Source organism: Pongo abelii, chromosome 7 (assembly GCF_028885655.2).
Source record: "Pongo abelii isolate AG06213 chromosome 7, NHGRI_mPonAbe1-v2.0_pri, whole genome shotgun sequence".
Classification (NCBI taxonomy): domain Eukaryota; kingdom Metazoa; phylum Chordata; class Mammalia; order Primates; family Hominidae; genus Pongo; species Pongo abelii.
The window spans coordinates 138,074,153-138,093,697 of record NC_071992.2 but is presented as its reverse complement, the minus strand read 5'-3'; positions in this window follow the sequence as shown (position 1 = coordinate 138,093,697).

The following is a 19,545-nucleotide window of genomic DNA, read 5'->3' as shown; positions in this document are numbered from 1 at the left end:
ATCAGGTCACAAGGACTTAAAGAATGGTGAATGCAGAGATTTTATTGGGCAGTGGAATGGCTCTCAGTGAAATGGGGAGCAGGAAAGGGGATGGAGTGGGAAGACAATCTTCCCCTAGAGTTCGGCTGTCCCTGGCCGAACTCCTTTCCAATCATCCCCGGCCTAACTTCTCCCCGATCCTAGTCTCTAATGTCCAGCTGCCTCTTCCCTTCTGGATGTTCAGAGGCTTCTCTCCTCTCCTTCCCTGCCACACCACTCTGCTGCTCTGCTAGTGGAGCTTGGGGTTTCCATGGGCACAGAATAAGGGGCATGGTGGGCCAAAAGGCAATATTTGGATGGGAAAACAGGGATTTAAAGTTCTCATTTAGGACCACAGGCCCAGGCTTGAGGGTGGAAACCTTGTCAGGGACCCTACCCCTTCTCTTCTCTTCTCTTCTTGTAAGGAATAATGTTCAAAATCCTAAGGAAATTGAACACTCGAACAAAGGATTCTTAGCAAAGCAATTTTACTTCTGCACAGAGGGGTGCCTCCTTGGCCCGTCGCCATGAGAGCACACCTGAACAAAGGGGCACAAGCGCCTTTATTCCTGACGCAAGTCCTGCCCCTGTACCCTTTTCCCATTGGCTGGGGTCAGGTCGTACAATCTAAACTAATCCCGGTTGGCTAAACATATGATTTTTTTTTAGATAAGGTGGGCATATAAAAGAAAGTGGAGAGTAAAGAGGAAGGGGTGTCTGTAATCAGCTAGAAAGTTAGTCCTCTTTCCAAATAAGGAAGGGAATGTGAGCTGGTACTGATAACACCTGGTACTGAGGCATGCCTGGGCATCTAACAAAGGCAAAAAGGAAAAAAAGGAGAAAAAGGGAAAAAAGTGGGGGGTACTACGAATTAAAGAATAAAAGATTGATCAGGTTATTTGAAGAGAAACCTTATCATATCCCACATTCCCTCCCCTCCCCTCCCCTTCTTTCCCTTCTCTTCTTAGATGGAGTCTCATTCATGGGCCCAGGTTTGAGAGTGGAACCCTTGCCAGGGACCCCACCCTTCTCTTTTTTCTTTTCTTTTCTTTTCTTTCTTTTCTCTTTTCCCTTTTCCCTTTTCCTTTTTCCCTCTCCTCTCCTCTCCTCTCCTCTCCTCTCTTCTCCTCTTCTCTCCTCTCTTCTCCTCTTGTCCTTTCCTCTCTTCTCTTCTTTTTCTTCTTTTCTTTTTGGAGATGGAGTCTCACTCTGTCACCCAGGCTGGAGTACTACGGTGTGATCTCAGCACACTGCAACCTCTGCCTCCCGGGTTCAAGTGATTCTCCTGCCTCAGCCTCCTGAGTAGCTGGGACTACAGGCACGTGCCACCATGCCCAGCTAATTTTTGTATTTTTAGTAGAGACGGGATTTCACCATGTTGGTCAGGCTGGTCACGAATTCCTGACCTCAGGTGATCCACCCATCTCAGCCTCCCAAAGTGCTGGGGTTACAGGCATGAGCCACCACCCCGGCCCCCCACTTTTTTCTACCTAGTATTTCTCTGCCTCCTGTCCATATCAGATCCAACCAACCTACTTTTAAATTTTTCAGCTTTGTGAGCCAAAGAATTTTCTTTCATTCTTAAATCAGTTTGAATTGGGTTTCTGTCACTTTCAGCTATAGCATCCCGAGGGGATCTCATTATATCATGTCCTATCCAAATGGTAGTTAGATTATTATACCTACATCTGAGTGCTCAGGCCTGCTGTCTGATTAGAAGCATTCTGGGAGCAGCAGCCAGCTTTGTATCATACACTGCGATTGCCTTAGCTCCAGATCATTGCTAGACACATACACATCCCTGAGCCCTGAAAATATACCTATGTATTTCAAAAATGAATGGAGAATGATTGATATTTTTCTTACTCTTTTTCTCTTCAACGGTATTTTTTAATAGTTTTTTGTCTTAATTGTCTGTATGGGCACCTCTTATCACAGAGTGACTAAAATAGAAACACAAAAGTCCCTAGAATCCATGAAGTGACTGTCCACAGTTTTGTTTTGTTTTTTTTTTTTTGAGATGGCATTTCACTCTGTCACCCAGGCTGGAGTGCAGTGGTGCAATCTCATCTCACTGCAACCTCCACCTCCTGGGTTCAAATCATTCTCCTGACTCAGCTTCCTGAGTAGCTGGGATTACAGGCATGCACCACCATTCCTGGCTAATTTTTGTATTTTTAATAGAGACGGGGTTTCACCATGTTGGCCAGGCTGGTCTTGAACTCCTGACTTCAGGTGATCTGCCCGCGTTGGCCTCTCAAAGTGCTGGGATTACAGGCATGAGCCACCATGCCCAGCCAACAGTTTTTAAAAATCATCTGGTTATCTGCCTGCCATACCATCACCTTCACTAAGACAAGCGTCAGGCCTCTGAGCCCAAGCTAAGCCATCATATCCCTTGTGACCTGTACATATAAATCCAGCTGGCCTGAAGCAACTGAAGATCCACAAAGAAGTGAAAATGGCCAGTTCCTGCCTTAACTGATGACATTCCACCATTGTGATTTCTTTCTGCCCCACTCTAACTGATCAATGTACTTTGTAATCTCCCCCACCCTTAAGAAGTTTCTTTGTAATCTCACCCACCCTTAAGAAGGTTTTTTGTAATTCTCCCCACCCTTGAGATTGTACTTTGTGAGATCCACCCCCTGCCTGTAAAACATTGCTCCTAATTCCACCGCCTATCCCCAAAACCTATAAGATCTAATGATAATCCCACCATCCTTTGCTGACTCTTTTTTTGGACTCAGCCCGCCTGCACCCAGATGAAATAAACAGCCTTGATGCTCACACAAAGCCTGCTTGGTGGTCTTTTCACACGGACGCACATGACAACAAGACAACAAAATCAACTCTAAGGAAAAGAAAATAAAAAAGATTTGTGGAAGTTTAAGATATCAGCCATAATCTCAGGAAACTGTGTTATAAGTCCATTCAGCTATTGCATAAAAAATGGAGATTAGAAAATATCTAGGCAATTTAAATCCAAATTTCCTCAGTTCTGAGGGAAGAATTTATCAGAGAAGTACTGCTTGAGAAATTCATACTTTGGCTTACATACTAAATGCATTGTCTAATAAGGTTCAAATCTCTTTTGTTCTTTGTAGATAACAGATTTGCTAAACAGAACTGAAAAATCTTCTTCAGAAAAGAACTATCAACCTACAATATAATCTCTCTCATGAAAGTGTTGATGAAAGCCTGGGTTTCTGTTACCTTTTTGGACAGTCTACAGATCCCAAGTGTTATTATAACTCAGCCATGAATAACAGCCCCCTACTCACCCAAGAATCTTTGCGGATGAACTTCCAAAACACAACTATTTATTATTGGAATTTTGAATACTGAAGAAAAGGAGCTCTATTCCCATCATTAACTCATTAATTAAGCCCCAAATTTCTAAAGTCAGCATGTTTTTAATCACCTCATTCTATGCCTTTCATCCTGAGACACAAAACAGTGCCCAGTACTCACATTTTTGCCAGTAGCCTTTTCTTTATTGGTAATTTTAGTTTTGTATGGGAAAAAGGTGTGTTTGGGGATACTGACCACAGGGCTTTAAAAAGTACCCTTATGGTGTTTTATCGAATTGACAAATTGTTATTATGATTTATTTTCATAATATTCCACATATTTTTACTTATCAGACTGAAGAAGGAAGGAGCTCACCCACTGGAACTATTGTACTACTTAAGACCACCTCAGACCCCCTTCAAAATGCATCGATGTCCAGCCAATCAGAGCCCTACAACATCGTTTCCGTGTGAGGAATGGCTAGTTAAAAGCACCCCAGTCTTCTGTCTTACATACAGAGTTCTCTTGTCTGCCAACATGAATGGTTGCTATCATTACATCAGCCTCCAGTGACTTCAATACATGAATGGCTAGCTTACGGTCCAAGAGTGGATGGGCTTTTCTGTCTTTTTTCAGAGGCATCTGCCAACCAACGGGAACAGGCAGACAAAGCTATCTTTAAGTATTCTGCCCCATGCAATAAATAGGCAATGCCTAAAGAGCAGCTCAAGATGAGGCTGTGAGAACATGAAGGATACCCATAGGCAACTGAAAACCTCCTTCCAGCAAGAGAGTTCTTCTCACATATAGGAATGAAAGTAAACTGAACTGAAAGCAGAGCTGTGTCTGCTTGACACAGGGAGCCTCCTTGAAAGGGAGGCTTAATAAAATAGCGTGGTGAAAACAATTCAAGAAGCTATAGGGATATAAGGGTGCCTGTTATTTGTGAATGGCCCTGTTTACTCAAAGTGAGAATTCCCTAATATCCAGGAGGGAATTAACTTGGAAGACATAATACAAGAGCCCTACTTTTGCCTCAAGCACTCTTGTTTCCTCTATTTCATTTTAAACATTATTCCACTATCAAAAATAATATCAGCTTATGGAAAATAACTAGACAAATAAAAGCATTAAGAAACAGAAACCTGTCTATAACCCTAGTGAACACAGGGGATTACTATCATTTTTGGCACATTTCTTTCCAGTTTTGTTCCCATTCTTTTGTGTTTATCCAGATGACATCAGGATAAAAATATGAAAATATCCTTATTTTATACCTATGTTTTTATCTTGCTTTGTTGAACTTTATATTATTAACCTCTTGTTCCATGTTATGACAAGCTTTTTATAGGCATCATTTTAATAGTAAAAATACTCATAATTCATAGAATTGTATAGATCTTCTTAATTTTCTTAATTGTATCCTCAATAAGGAATAGTTTTATCTACAAACATTACAGCCAGGCACGGTGGCTCACGCCTGTAATTCCAGCAGTTTGGGAGGCCGAAGTGGGCGGATCATGAGGTCAGGAGATCGAGACCATCCTGGCCAACATGGTGAAACCCTGTCTCTACTAAAAATACAAAAATTAGCTGGGCGTGGTGGTGGGCGCCTGTAATCCCAGCTACTCAGGAGGCTGAGCCAGGAGAATGGCTTGAACTCAGGAGGCAGAGGTTATAGTGAGCCAAGATCATGCCACTGCACTCCAGCCTGGTGACAGAGGAAGACTCTGTCTCAAAAAAAAAAAAAAAAAAATTACAAATCATGTAAAATATGGAAATAAACATCTTTCCCTAACTCCAACATAGACATTTTTGTGTCCCCCAACATTTTGATACTCCCTTCTAAGAGGACTGTCTGACTTGCTGTCACCCCCATTTGAGACTCATTGCCATAATCAGCCATAGGCTGAGGGCAGTAGGGAGTATTTCATTACAGTTGACCCTTGAACAACATAGGGGTAAGAGGCATCGACACGTCCACATATAACTTTTTATTCTCCATAAACTTAACTAAAACAGTCTGCTTTTGACTAGAAGCCCAATCGATAACTAAAACAGTCAGTGAACACTTGTTTTGCATGTTCTATGCATTATATACTATATTCTTACAATGAAGTAAGCTACAGAAAACAAAATGTTATTTTTAAAAAATCATAAGGAAGAGAACATATACTTACTAATAATTAAATAAAGTGGATCATCATAAAAGTCTTTACCCTAGTCATCTTCACATTAAGCAGGCGGAGGAAGGGTTTGTCTTGCTGTCTCAGGGGTGGCAGAGGCTGAGAAAAATCTGCATGTAAGTGGATCCACACAGCTCAAACCAATGTTGTTCAAGTGTCAACTATATATACTTCAGGTGTGTTTCATTAGGACAAAATACGGAATCAACAGATCTATACCAAAAGAGGAGCATTAACTCTTGAGCAATGGAGACATAGTTAAAATAAGCTTATAGCCTTTGGAAAAAAAAAATGTTCATTGAGATGTATACATTAAAAGCTTTTCAAAATTGAAATCAGATTTTCTTCCTTTGGATTCAAAGACTGAACACATAAAAATACTTCAAAATATTTAAAACATTTCACACTAAACAAAGTAAAGACATCAGTTTATCTATTGCTTCTACTAATTGATGTTACATGTTTTATTTGGAGTTTTTGTTTGTTTGTTTGTTTTAGGGTTTTGTTTTTTTTTTTTTTTTTTTTGAGACAGAGTTTCGCTCTTGTTGCCCAGGCTGGAGTGCAATGGCACGATCTCGTCTCACTGCAACCTCCACCTCCTGCCTCAGTCTCCCGAGTAGCTGGGATTATACATGCCTGCCACCATGCCCGGCTAATTTTTTGTATTTTTAGTATAGCCAGGGTTTCACTATGTTTGTCAGGCTAGTCTCGAACTCCTGAACTCAGGTGATCCACCCACCTCAGCCTCCCAAAGTGTTGGAATTACAGGCGTGAGCCACAGCACCTGGCCTTATTTGGGGTTTTTATACATTATATTTCAGAGGCAATAAAGGTATTTCCAGGTAAAGAAAGAACTAAGGATAATTCCACCAATTCCCCTTATTCCAGCAAGCGCACCACTGAATTCAACATCATGGTAATCAGCAAGTGGCCAAATAATCCTTTACATTTTTTCTGTTTTCCCATTTGGGTAAGAAACATGCTTTATGAAAAGTACACTTAAATGACGTAGACAGAGAAGCAAAATGTTTGGCTAATCCTAGTGCACATGACCCATTGCCTGAAAATGGGAAAAGTGACCACAGGAATTTAACTTGAAATACTTCCTACCACCACTAAGCCAGAGCAAGGGAAGCCAACAGAATGAGGAAGTTCTGGTCAGACACACATTGACTCATTTGATATATTACTTCCTCATATAATGTTTTTGTCCAGTCAGAGACTGTATTGGTTCTCCTAGAAAGATACATAAAAGGAGGAGCCAAAATTCATGACTTCACAAAGTTAATGAATGCTCAAACATGGCCTTAGAATGCCCAAGTTGACCAGAGAGAAGAGGAGCCCAGGTTTATGGTACTTATTAGCCACAGAGGAGGCGAAAAAGAAAAGTTGTTTGTAGACATTCTCTCTCAAATGACCACATTTTTCTGATTATGAGATTTGACACTTGTTATCTCCGTCAGAGAGTAGGGTAGGTCCCTTGAATTCACACTGAAAATGCGAAAGCAGCCACATCTGGAAGACTTGGGCCCCACCCCAGGCTCATATTTACAATCCTTTGGCAGCCCAGCCCGTCTCTGAGCCCACATGGAAGCTGTCAGGGCAAAACCACAGAGGACTGGTGACGATAGACTGGATGCATTCAGGACTCTCCCAGATATGTGCCATTGATCAGTTCAATGCAATTGGAGCCCTGATGCCAAGCAATCTGGAAATGAAAATACAAATTGTTTTCAGCCTACAATTTATCAGAAAACGGTTTACTTCAAAGATGCCCAGTAGTTGGCTTCTGGCTAGAAGAAAGAACACAGATGGAAAAAAAAAAAAAAAAATGCTGAAGGCTATTTTGTTCTCAAGTCTAGGGAGCTTCCAAACATTTGAACCGTCTGCTTACGAAGAATTGCCTTACATATCACTGAGAACTTGCCAATACTTTAAAGAATTCAATGCATCTAGATCCCAAACTGAACTGAGTATAATGTTCTTCCTCCCCCTCCTCCTTCATCTTCTTCTTCCTCTCCTCCCTTTCTTTTTTTTTTTTTTTTTTTAATTTTTTGTATTTTTAGTAGAGATGGGGTTTCACCACACTGGCCAGGCTGCTCTTGAACTCCTGACCTCAAGTGATCCACCCGCCTCAGACTCCCAAAGTGCTGGGATTACAGGCATGAGCCACCATGCCCAGCCAAGCCTCTCCTCCTTTTCTTCTAGCAATTTAGAAAATAAACTTCAACACAATGGCTTTTCTAATTGTCTAAAATTATAAGCAAATATCATGAGTTACAGGCAGGCAAAGTATGAAGACTATCATCAAATACCACTGCAAACCAGTGAAACGGGCACTTGTAAATGCATACATACTAGTTATGATGCTGCAGGACAGGAGAAACCTGGTAAACTATTTGCATAAATTTCTATAATTAATGTAAAGCAAGTGAACCAACGCTGTTATTTTTATTTCTTTTAATGTGTTAAATCTTCAAGATCTATAATAATGCCTACCTTTTGTACATTATCATTTAGCTTGATAATGACATAAAGGATAAAAGACATAGAATATAAGCAAGTTATAGGAATTATAGGATAAAATACATAGAACATAAGAAAGTTACAGGAATTGTGATTTTTAAATCACCACCACTTACCGAAATTGAATGCATTCTACATACCAGACATTGTTCTAGAGGCTTTCCAACTTGTAACTGTGTCTTTGTGTGTGTGTGTGTGTGTGTGTGTGTGCAAATTCATGTTGAAACCTTGTTTAGTGTCTCTTTAGACACATTATTCACATTATTGGAAATATTCTAGGATACTAGAGAGCACGTGGCCTTGGCTGTCTGCATATTGAACACTGAATATAACAATGATTACTTAGTAACCTAATGATGAAGTAATTAGTGGATGCAAATTTTAATGACATGTCCTGTGAAGCAGCTCTGAGTCAGAAGACAGGTGGATGTGTAAGCATCAGTCACTTTGCTAGAAAGTCACTTTAACTTAGCCAGAGTCCTTCACTTCTGCCTTTGTCCATTTCCATTTCCAGTGCCACAGAATTTCTGAAGTTAGGAAAATATAATTTTCTATTTAAAAAAATGACCCTGACAGTTAGGAAGCAAAAAATCAAACAATTTATATAAACATGAAGAGTAAGTGAAGGTCGGCCGGGCACGGTGGCTCACACCTGTAATCCTAGCACTTTGGGAGGCCAAGGCAAGTGGATCATGAGGTCAGGAGATCAAGACCATCCTGTCCAACATAGTGAAACCCTGTCTCTACTAAAATACAAAAAATTAGCCTGGCATGGTGGTGCGTGCCCACAGTCCTAGCTACTCAGGAGGCTTAGGCAGGAGAATCGCTTGAACCTGGGAGGCAGAGGTTGCAGTGAGCTGAGATTGTGCCACTGCACTCCAGCCTGGGCGATATAGCAAGACTGTCTCAAAAAAAAAAAAGAGTAAGTGAAGGTCTAGCAAGTGAAGTTTCCTAGTAAGAAAAAGAGGCTTTACATAAGTTACAGAGAATGATGTCAAAAGTAGTAATAACGGGGATCACCAACAAGGGTAAGTCTGTTACCAGGAAGAGGTCTGATCCAGGCCCCAAGAGAAGGTTCTTGGATCTCATGCAAGAAAGAATTCAGGGCAAGTCTATAAAGTGAAAGCAAGTTTACTAGGAAAGTAAAGGAATAAAAAATGGCTACTCCAAGGCTGGGCGTGGTGGCTCACACCTGTAATCCTAGCACTTTGGGAGGCCGAGGCAGGTGGATCACCTGAGGTCAGGAGTTCAAGACCACCATGGCCAACATGGTGAAACCCTGTCTCTACTAAAAATATAAAAGCCGGGCGTGGTGGTGTGAGCCTGTAGTCCCAGCTATTTGGGAGGCTGAGGCAGGAGAATTGCTTGAACCTGGAAGATGGAGGTTGCAGTGAGCTGAGATTGAGCCATTGCACTCCAGCCTGGGCAACAGAGCGAGACTGTCTTAAAAAAAAAAAGTGGCTACTCCATAGATAGAGCAGTTCCGAGGACTGCTGGTTGCCCATTTTTATGGTTATTTCTTGATGATATGCTAAACAAGGAGTGGATTATTCATGGCTCCCCCTTTTAGATCATACAAGGTAACTTCCTGACATTGCCGTGGCATTTTAAACTGTCACGGCACTGGTGGGAATGTAGGAGTGAGGACGACCAGAGGTCACTCTCGTGGCCATCTTGGTTTTGGTGGGTTTTGGCCAGCTTCTTTACTTCAACCTGTTTTATCAGCAAGGTTTTTATGATCTGTATCTTGTGCCAACCTCCTCTCTCATCCTGTGACTTAGAATGCCTTAACCATCTGGGAAATCAGCCCAGTAGGTCTCAGCCTCATTTTACCCAGCTCCTATTCAAGATGGAGTTGCTCTGGTTCAAATGCCTCTGACAAGTCTACCATACATTCTTTCCAAAAACCAGAAAATTCATTTGTAAAATTGTTTTAGTAAATGATTTGGCCAATGCAAAATTTTCTCACTCAGTGAATAAATGTTAGCGAGAGTTAAAAAGCTAGCTAATTTGGTTTACATGGTTATTTTTAATGGAAATGAGACTTAGGGGTAGATTTAACATTTTAAAATAAATGGTTACATATGCAATTATTATGTATAAAACCATATATAATAAGGTAATCACATTTTATATCATATATAGTTATATAATCATGAAGAGTATAAACAGCTCTTATAAATTTCTTGCTAATATTTGTTTCAAGTATTTAGAGATTTTCAAAGTCATGACGTTTCTACCTCATGATTATTACAGCTTTGAACAATGTTGCTACTCTCTAAAATGTTTTCTGATGTAAGGAGAGTATCTACTAGTATGATCAGGACAAATTTAAGTAAATTAATTAAGACTCTTTTATCAGGTCAGGCGCAGTAGCTCACGCCTATAATCCTAGCACTTTGGGAGGCCAAGGTGGGTGGATCACCTGAGGTCTGGAGTTCGAGATCAGCCTGACCAACATGGAGAAACCCTGTCTCTACTAAAAATACAAAATTAGCTGGGCATGGTGGCACATGCCTATAATCCCAGCTACTCAGGAGGCTAAGGCAGGAGAATTGCTTGAACCCGGGAGGCGGAGATTGCAGTGAGCCGAGATCGCACCACTGGAGCAAAACTCTGTCTCCAAAAAAAAAAAAAGACTGTTTTATCTCCATTTATATGCTTATCCATTCACCAAACATAGAACACTCACCTATGTCAGTTACTGAATTTACATAGTCCTTGTTTGTTTTTTAAAAAATCAGAGTTAAGAACAATTCAACTTATTTTGACAAAAATTTGTCCGCCACTCACAATGTACCAAGTACTTTGCTAGGTGCCTAAAATATAGCTATAATATTTTTTCTGTGTTCCTTTATGGGCAATATTCTTAAAAACCATCTGATTGTAATGGTTGGTGTTGATTCACTAAAGAGAAGACAGGCCAAAGTATTTCTTTTGTGAATCACTCTTAACCATCTGTGGTGGAGACGCCTTATTCCACTAAACCTCATCTTCATACACAAATGGGTATTCTCTCTCACCACTGTGGACAGTGGCAACCATAAGCAGAGATTTGGAATGTCTAGGAGGGCCATCATCAAACAGCTCATGCATGATGGCTCTGAGGTCATCCAACTGTGCTGTGGAGATAAGGCTGTATTTGTAAGTTTCTCCTAAAATATATCTTACAGATTTCATTACAAATGATATATTCTTAATTTGAGGAGATGTACTGCTATTTTCTACTTTTTATAACAATATAAGGTAGCAAAAAGGAAACAAAAATTGTGTATTTGCGCTATCCAAGTAAAGAATGCCACATGTAGTGGAGTATATCTTTATTCCCGTTGTGTGTTGCCTTCTCCTTAAGAAGATTAAGCATCCCTTTCTCATCGTATGAGACTTGTGTGGCCTCCTTGTGAGGGGAGCATACTTCCCATCTACTGAAGCGGATTTGGCCATGTGACTTTTTTTTCATCATTGAATGAATTGCATGCAGAAGTGGCTTGTGTGCCATGGGAGCAGAAACATTAAGAACTGTAACTTGTTCACTGTATCCCAGAATGAAACTGCTCCTAGAGCCTGATCACAAAATGAGTAAGATGGTGCAAAGCCATAGATGGAAGCATAGTGGCAGCTGACTCTGCTGACCTATGCTGACATGGAATGTGAAAGGGATCTAAAATTTAACTGCTGTAATTTACCAAAATTTGGAGATTGTTTGTTCCTGTAGCATTACAAAGTGAAAGCTAAGTGATAAGAAGTTTATATGTCACTAGTAAAACTTAACTTCATTAGTTTGTAGTTATTGTCATTTCTACTTTTTATTTTATTTCACTTTTAGTTAATCTCTTGGTCATTGCTCTGCCATTAACTGTTAGGGAAGCCTAGTTTCTTCCTTTTGAGGCCTTACTCTAAATCCCATTCTCATTCTTCTAATTACTCAAAAACCCTGGGCAATATAATCTGCTTTGTGCAAGAAAGACCAGTCCTCTAGGCAGACAGGGAAAACAAACAAACAAACAAAAAAACACTAAAAAAACCTCCAATAAGTCCACCAGCATCCATGCTTTCTTCATGGCCATATGATGCAGCTATTGAAGATTAGGTCTGCTCAGGCTAATAGAAACTTGTCTACTGATGTGGAATATAATTTATTACCCTGCATCTCTGTCATGGGCACATCACTTATTTTACATCAACGTGCTCAGGTGTCTTCCCCAAATGCAATCACATGTTGTGCTGGAAGTAACTTTTCTAGCCTTTTCCCTCATGCTGAATTTAGGCTACCAGGCCACACACCCACTTGCTTCACAGGAAGTTCCCTCTGTGTCATGGTGACCTTTTTAACCAGGAGACCCCCATCCACCATGGGAAGCTTCTCTAACATTGAATCACAGAGACAGTTTCAGATTACCCCTATGACCCACGAACAAATGGTCCTTTTACAGACATTCTGAAGCCATTTGTATACACAGTCATTCATTTATAAAACCAAAAACCCCACCCATGAGCCTGTTCATAGGATAACAGTGACACTGTCAAGATGAATGACTGTGTCTCTGCATATATAGTGATGTATATGGAAGATCCCCTCAATTAAAAAAAAAAAGTATCTTCTCACATTCACATAGATAATTCCTGGGGTGTCATCACTCCCACATCACTGTTGCAGCTCTAGTGTTCAGCAGAATGTTTAGTACATTTCAGGTGCTCCATAAATACCAGTTGAATAAATGGGAGAAATATTCATTACAACAATTAATAAGATCAAATTACAACAATTAATAAGATAAAAAAGGACTAGAATTTTCCCACTCTACATTTCACACTACATTTCCCAATATTTAGTATTTTCCCTGGTTTTCCACTTCTTCAACTAACTCTTGAAACCAAATACCTGAGGTCTTTGGGAGGGCATTTCAGAGACAGTGAAACTACATTTGGTTCTTAAAGTATTCATAAGGGCTCTTCCGACAAGCTTTAAAAAATGATGCAAATACAAGATAAAGATAAAAATATACAAATAGTTCTTATCTAGTTGTGTGAGATAATTATGACACTGAGAATGTCGCTTACGTCTTTATCCTATAATTAAATTTTAAAGTTTGATTTATTTCTATACTTGTAGCAGGACAAGCCACAGACAAAACCACTCAGACACTGAGTTAAAGAAGGAAGCGGTTTATTCGGCTGGGAGCATTGGCAGGACTCCTGTCTCAAGAGCCAAGCTCTTTGAGTGAGCAATTCCTGTCCCTTTTAAGGGCTCACAACTCTAAGGGGGTCTGCTTGAGAGGGTCGTGATCGATTGATCAAGTAGGGGGTATGTGACTGGGGGCTGCATGCACGGGTAATTAGATCGGAACAAAACAGGACAGGGATTTTCATAGTGCTTTTCCATACAATGTCTGTAATCTATAGATAACATAACCGATTAGGTCAGGGGTCGATTAACTACCAGGCCCAGGGTGTGGCGCCAGGCTGTCTGCCTGTGGATTTCATTTCTGCCTTTTAGTTTTTACTTCTTATTTCTTTGGAGGCAGAAATTGGGCATAAGACAATATGAGGAGTGGTCTCCTCCCTTATACTAAAATAACAGAAAAAAATCGTCTGGGTTTTCTTACATGATAGAGCATGCGAGGTGTCTTACCACTTAATAACACTTATTTCTGACAATATCATTAAACTCAGTATATAACAATCAATTTTCTGAGTTTGTCTGCTTTGTAAGCAACCCTATAAGAAAGGATGTATTTCAGGTAGCGTTTTTGTTTCTTTGCTCTGAATGAAATTCTATATGGTATTGCATACATGATAAAAAAATTTCTTCAAGTTTAAATCGTTATGATTGCTTTGTTTTATACCCCAAGCATTACATTTATGCTTGCCATCTTGAATGACAAGAATATGTAGCCAAAATTACTGGATGAAATACAAGAAACAAACAATCATGAGGTAAAATGTATATACATTATCACATGTGTAAACTCTCTATTGCGATTCATGCAGAACATTGTAGGTGTTGTTAAACTGCTACATTTTTAAAATTAATTTTTTTTTCTGAGGGTTTCAGCATCTAGCTAATAATTTGGAAGTGAGAAAATTTAGTACCCAACATCAGCTCTTTTCTAGCTAATTGTGCAAATTTGGCCAAAGACATCAATGCTCCAGGCCTTGATTTTCATATTTGTGAAATAAAGATAATAATATCTAACTCCGGGGGTTTCTGAGTGAATCAGTGATAATATATGTATATTATACACAACACTTTAACTACAAGAAACAGAAAGCTTAAGACAAAAAAAAGGAAAGAAAACCTATTTCAAAACCAAAAAACAATTTTAAAAAACCATCAATGATTTGATTTTATATATGTGGACTCAAACCATTATATTATCATTTCATCTTCTATACCTTTCTCTTTTTACATGGAGCCAGGTTATCTCAAGATAACCATTCTCATAAAGTTAAAACTAAGATTACAGACAGCTCAGAGCTAATATTCTCATAAATTTCATAAATACAGAGGAAAGTTCCCTTCAAATAACTCCAATTGGAAACTTCTGGAGAAGAAACTTAATTGGTCCTGCTGACGCAGAATTTTCTTCTTGGTCACTTTGCAAGCCGGGGGCCTGGGGCCACTAACACCCCACATGGGCATCCCTCAGCCATGCTACCTGCTGCAGGAAATGGCCCGCCCACTTGGCCCGCCCAGGCCGGGTGGAGTCTGGCTTGCACTCCGGTTCCTAGCAAGAAAGAATTCAGGGCAAGTCCCTAGAGTAAAGTGCAAGCAACTTCCCCAACTTCCATGAGGATCAGCTGCTAACAGCTCACAGATGGCCCCTTTCTCTGGAAAATATGTCCCCCAGTTGCCAGTTACTTTACCTGGAGAGTTATGCGCATGCCCTGGAGGCAGTCCAAAGCCGATGACTGATGAATGTGGTATATAAAGGGTTACTCTCTTGCCTTAGGCGGCCAACACAACTAAGTGATTAGTGATTCAAAGACCTTCCCTTAGGGACTTCGCCAAGGTTGGACTTTATCGGAGACCACTTTCTTGCTCAGCACCTTCGCTTTCTCTATCCTGCTTCAGTCCCTTCCTTATGGGCTTTTCTGTTTATGTATCACTTTCACAGGAATTCGGGTCTCACACTTAGCCTCTAGGGAGCCTAAGACCATGTTACAACAACATGTGATCAAAGTAACTTGCAGAATACTTTGAAAATATCAACTTAATCCCTCTGAGAAGCAATAAATCTCAGAAATGCAGACTTTTAAGAAAGAAGATCCAGAGAATTGGTAATAAGGAAAGCGATAAGGTGATAAGAAGGAAGGTACTATCACAAGCTTTAGGCACAGCCAGCCCTGAAGCATGAGATCAAAGATTAACAATTGCTGTTGGTTGGTATGTTGCTTGGCTGGTTTGATTGATCAGTTGCTTGAGAGGTGCCCATAATTCATCTCCCTTCCGTATTTGGGGGCAATAATTCATTGTGTGGGATGAGATTCCCTATCTCAAAATGCCTGTGCAAAAGTAGGCAGCTCTTTCGCTGTCTAATCCAGAGACCAGGGCTAGATAATATAACCAGTCCTTGATCAAGCAGCCCTCTAATTCAGGACTTTGAAGTTAAAGTCAGTTGCTAAAAGAGGTCATCCATGACAGTTACTGCAGAGTTCCTGAAGTGAGAGACAATGATAGTGCCCAGAGATTCCAATAGTGTCTGGGAGCAATGGTATAGTGTCAATGAGAATCTTTAAAGCATTGCTGCTACTGTCTGAATTGTATGTTCTTCTGGTTTCTGTCTCCTCATTAAGCATACTCCTCCATTTTCACATCAATTATACGAGCTCCCTATTTTTCACAATTAAGTCCCTTTTCAAAATAGTAGTTGCTCTCTCTTGTCTGAAGTGAAGAAAACTTATTTATACAATACCTATACAGATTTCCACAATGTCAACTTTTTACAAAGTTGACACACTATACATTTACAAATATGAAGCAAAAACAGAATCATATAAAGATATTAATTGATTATCAACAATGGGCTGAATGACTGGCAACTTTTATTCTATCTACTTTTTGCTGTCATGGTCGAAGGGCTCACCTGTTTGAGCACCTGTAATATACTACATACAAGGAGAAATGTACAATCAACAAGACCCTATCTTCATGCATCATTGAGTTTTATACATTTCAAATAACTTAATAAGTAAATATGTGTTCACAATTTTTGGTGTTATCAATGCAAATGTAGGGCAAATGATGAAGAGTAACATAGAGAACCTTACTCAGCCCAGGGAAGGATATTTCAGGGCAATCTTTCTGAGTTCCATGTCAGCTGTGGCTTGATGCATAGGTAAAACTTATCCAAAGAGAGGAAACAAGAGGCTAAAGATTCCAAAGTGGAAAAGAGTTTGGTGTTATCCCAGTAAATTAATTCGTGAGAGGCCAATGTGGCTTTCCCAGAGCAAGAAGGGGTTCAGTGGTTCACGATGAGCTATGGGGCTAAGCAAGAGTTTTAAAGGGCCTTATATATTTCCCGTATGTTTGTGAGAGACAATTCTCTATAAAACTCCTTTAAAGAACCACATAGGTAGGCTACTTTGAGTTAGGACTGTGGCCTCTGATAGAATTGAATGTAAATTTGAGTGGACAGACTGTCTTGACACCCAAATCATTGGGGATGTGGAGACAAAGTAGACTCTGGGCAGGTGTTAGTACTGAATCATCAGGAAAGGGTGGAGAGGCAAGAGAGAGTTTAGTCAGAGGGCAGATTCAAGAAACAGGGGCTCCTCCCTTTTAGACCAGCAGGCGGGAAGGAGGTCATGAGGAGGGGCTTGATTTCACATGGTGCACTGGACAAGGAAATGAGATCTGCTGGCCAAGAGTCAAAAGAGAGAGACAAGGCAAGGCAGGAATCGAGCTAGGGACTTAGTCAATGAAGATGTAAAATCCCAGGAGAGCAATGCCTTGCTGTAGAGAGCTACCTACTCAAGAGGTCTGCTACATGGGTACACTGGACAGCCTCAGCCCACAATGATTCACATCAGCCTAAAAAGGGTTAATCTTGTCAGTGAGTAAAGTTTCCTGGTGGGTAGCTGAGTTTCTCCAGTCCCTAAATTCATTGTTATAGTGTTCTTCCTCCCCTCTTATGTCTTATCTTTGCCTGCCTTATCTCATCTGGTTATCTGAGCCAGGGTTTTCACACAGCAGAAAATTTGACACATACAAACACCACACATGCGTGCACATACACACAACTGAAAAGCTGAGACACTGAGAATTGCCAACATATCTCAGGCTACTAACCGCTCTGCCAGGAACTTACAGAAAATAGAAACAAAATATTGACGAAGCCTGAATTTTAAGAAAAAATTAACATGTCTTGGTTTTCTGCTTAATTGTACTGTACACATCCCTGTTAATGTGCCATGTTGGGAAATTTGAAGCCGTCATTATCTTTGTATCAAAGAGATACACAGTTGTGCAAAAAATAACAAATGTTAACAAATACACTGAACATTCTAGAAAAAATTAATAAATGAGCATATTTGGGGAGAAATAAGAAAATAAGCTTATCCGTGATTAAAATTGGAAGACAATAAGAGAAAGTAAACACATAATTTGTGAGAACTGAATTAAGAAAAACAATGATATTAATTGTAAATTGAACGTCAGAGAAAATATGTTGGCAGTGTGAACTAATTAAATTGTAGAATCTAATCTCCCAAGGGAAGGGGTGGACACTTCATCTAGCATATTAGAGGCAAAATTCTCACTGGCAGGAGTTAGGGTAAAAATGACCTAATAGGTCTTTTCCAACTCTGATTTCTATCATTTGGCTAGGGAAACCTAGCCAGGAGTTACACAATTAAGCATCTTTGTGCAAAAAAATAAACACAGAACTATCAGATAATGCAGATGCACCCCCACCCCTGAAAAAACATAAAAGCAATGATCACACCACCAAAAAAGCCACAGGATCCAAACCAGAATGGCCCAGAAGAACAATTCTTGACATGGACCATGGATAAATAGATTCATTCATTCCCCTAATTTTCTTAATCCTCAAATCTGAATGGACTAGGGTGGTGGGCTTTCAGGGGTGCTGGAAGGCAGGGGCTTTGCATAATCTTCCCCTGAAGGTTTGCTCTGTTTGGAAGAGGTTATCCTTTGAAGATGACTGGATAGGTTCCAGCAAGTTTTTTCCGACTTTCACAATCTTTTGCCCACTTTCCTTCACCCGTTCTTCTTGGCTCTACCCATCTCTGGGAAAAATGGGAAAACTATAAAACCTTAGATCTTTTCTTGAAGAATTGTGAGTACAGCTTTATATCCTAATAGCCTGTTGCCAAATCCAAACCCTATTCAAAGAAAATCCACTTTGAAAACGGAGTCTGTGGAGATGTGGACATTCCTGGGAAAATACATTTTCTCTTCTTACTTTTTGTTTTCTGTCTTTATTGGAGGGCTTAAAAGTTTTTTGGTTGCATTATTTGATTTAGGGCTTTCGTTATTCTGGTTTTTAGAAATTACCACCAATGGAGACAGAACAGAGTAGATTATACAAAAATGTCTGTGACTGTTTTGACTGGAAAAAAGACTCTTACTCAGGCAAACTGGGGAAATTAGAAGAAGAATAGCTTGGCGGTTTGTAGTTCGAGAACTTGCAACACTGAGTACCAACCCCAGTTCTGAGTCTTTTATTTCTCTCACTCTTGCCTTTATAAATGCCTATTTTGGGATTTTATCTCTGAATCACTGAAGTTAGGCAATCAAAAAAAAAAAAAAAAACTGGCATGGATAGGTTTGACTTTGTATTTTCTCAAGAGAATTTAACAGCTGCAACCTTTTGGATAAATAACGTTCATTTTCTAGCCACAAAAGAACTTTTTTAAAGCCTGTGGAGTCCAGGATAATTACATTTTAAAGTCTAACTCTACTTGGCTTGCTTCTGTTAGCCTTTCTAGCTCTGCTCAGCTCCTTAGTAGACTTCAAAGAGGGACAAACCTAGATGCAAAACTGCTTAAGGACAGTCACAATCCCAAGGGCACGTTTTGTGCAGGTATTGATAAACGAAGGGAAAGTCCAGCATAACAAAAATCTGGCTTTTCTTGTTCTTTCATATACTTCTTCTGGGGGGGGGGGGGGGGTATTTTTCACATTTTCTACAATTAGTATTACTTAATTTACTCATTTTCACTCAACAAATATTTTTGAGCAGCTATTAGATACCAGGTGATCTAGACCCTGGAAATATAACATTGAAACAAAACAAAACAAAATGACATATTTTTAAAAAAAAAGAAATAAAAATAAACGTAATGGCATATACAAATACGAGACCAAGTTTATCAAGAAATTAAGAAGAAAGGAAGATAGAGATAAAAGAAGGAAAAAAAGGAGAATTGTTTCTGGAAGTCTTTTTTATTTGCAAAAGACCCAAAAATTGAAAGGTAAGGTGTTGATTTTATTTCCCTTAGAAAACTGAGTAAGTATCTTCCCACTTTAACTACTGGCTAATTTACATAAACCAAA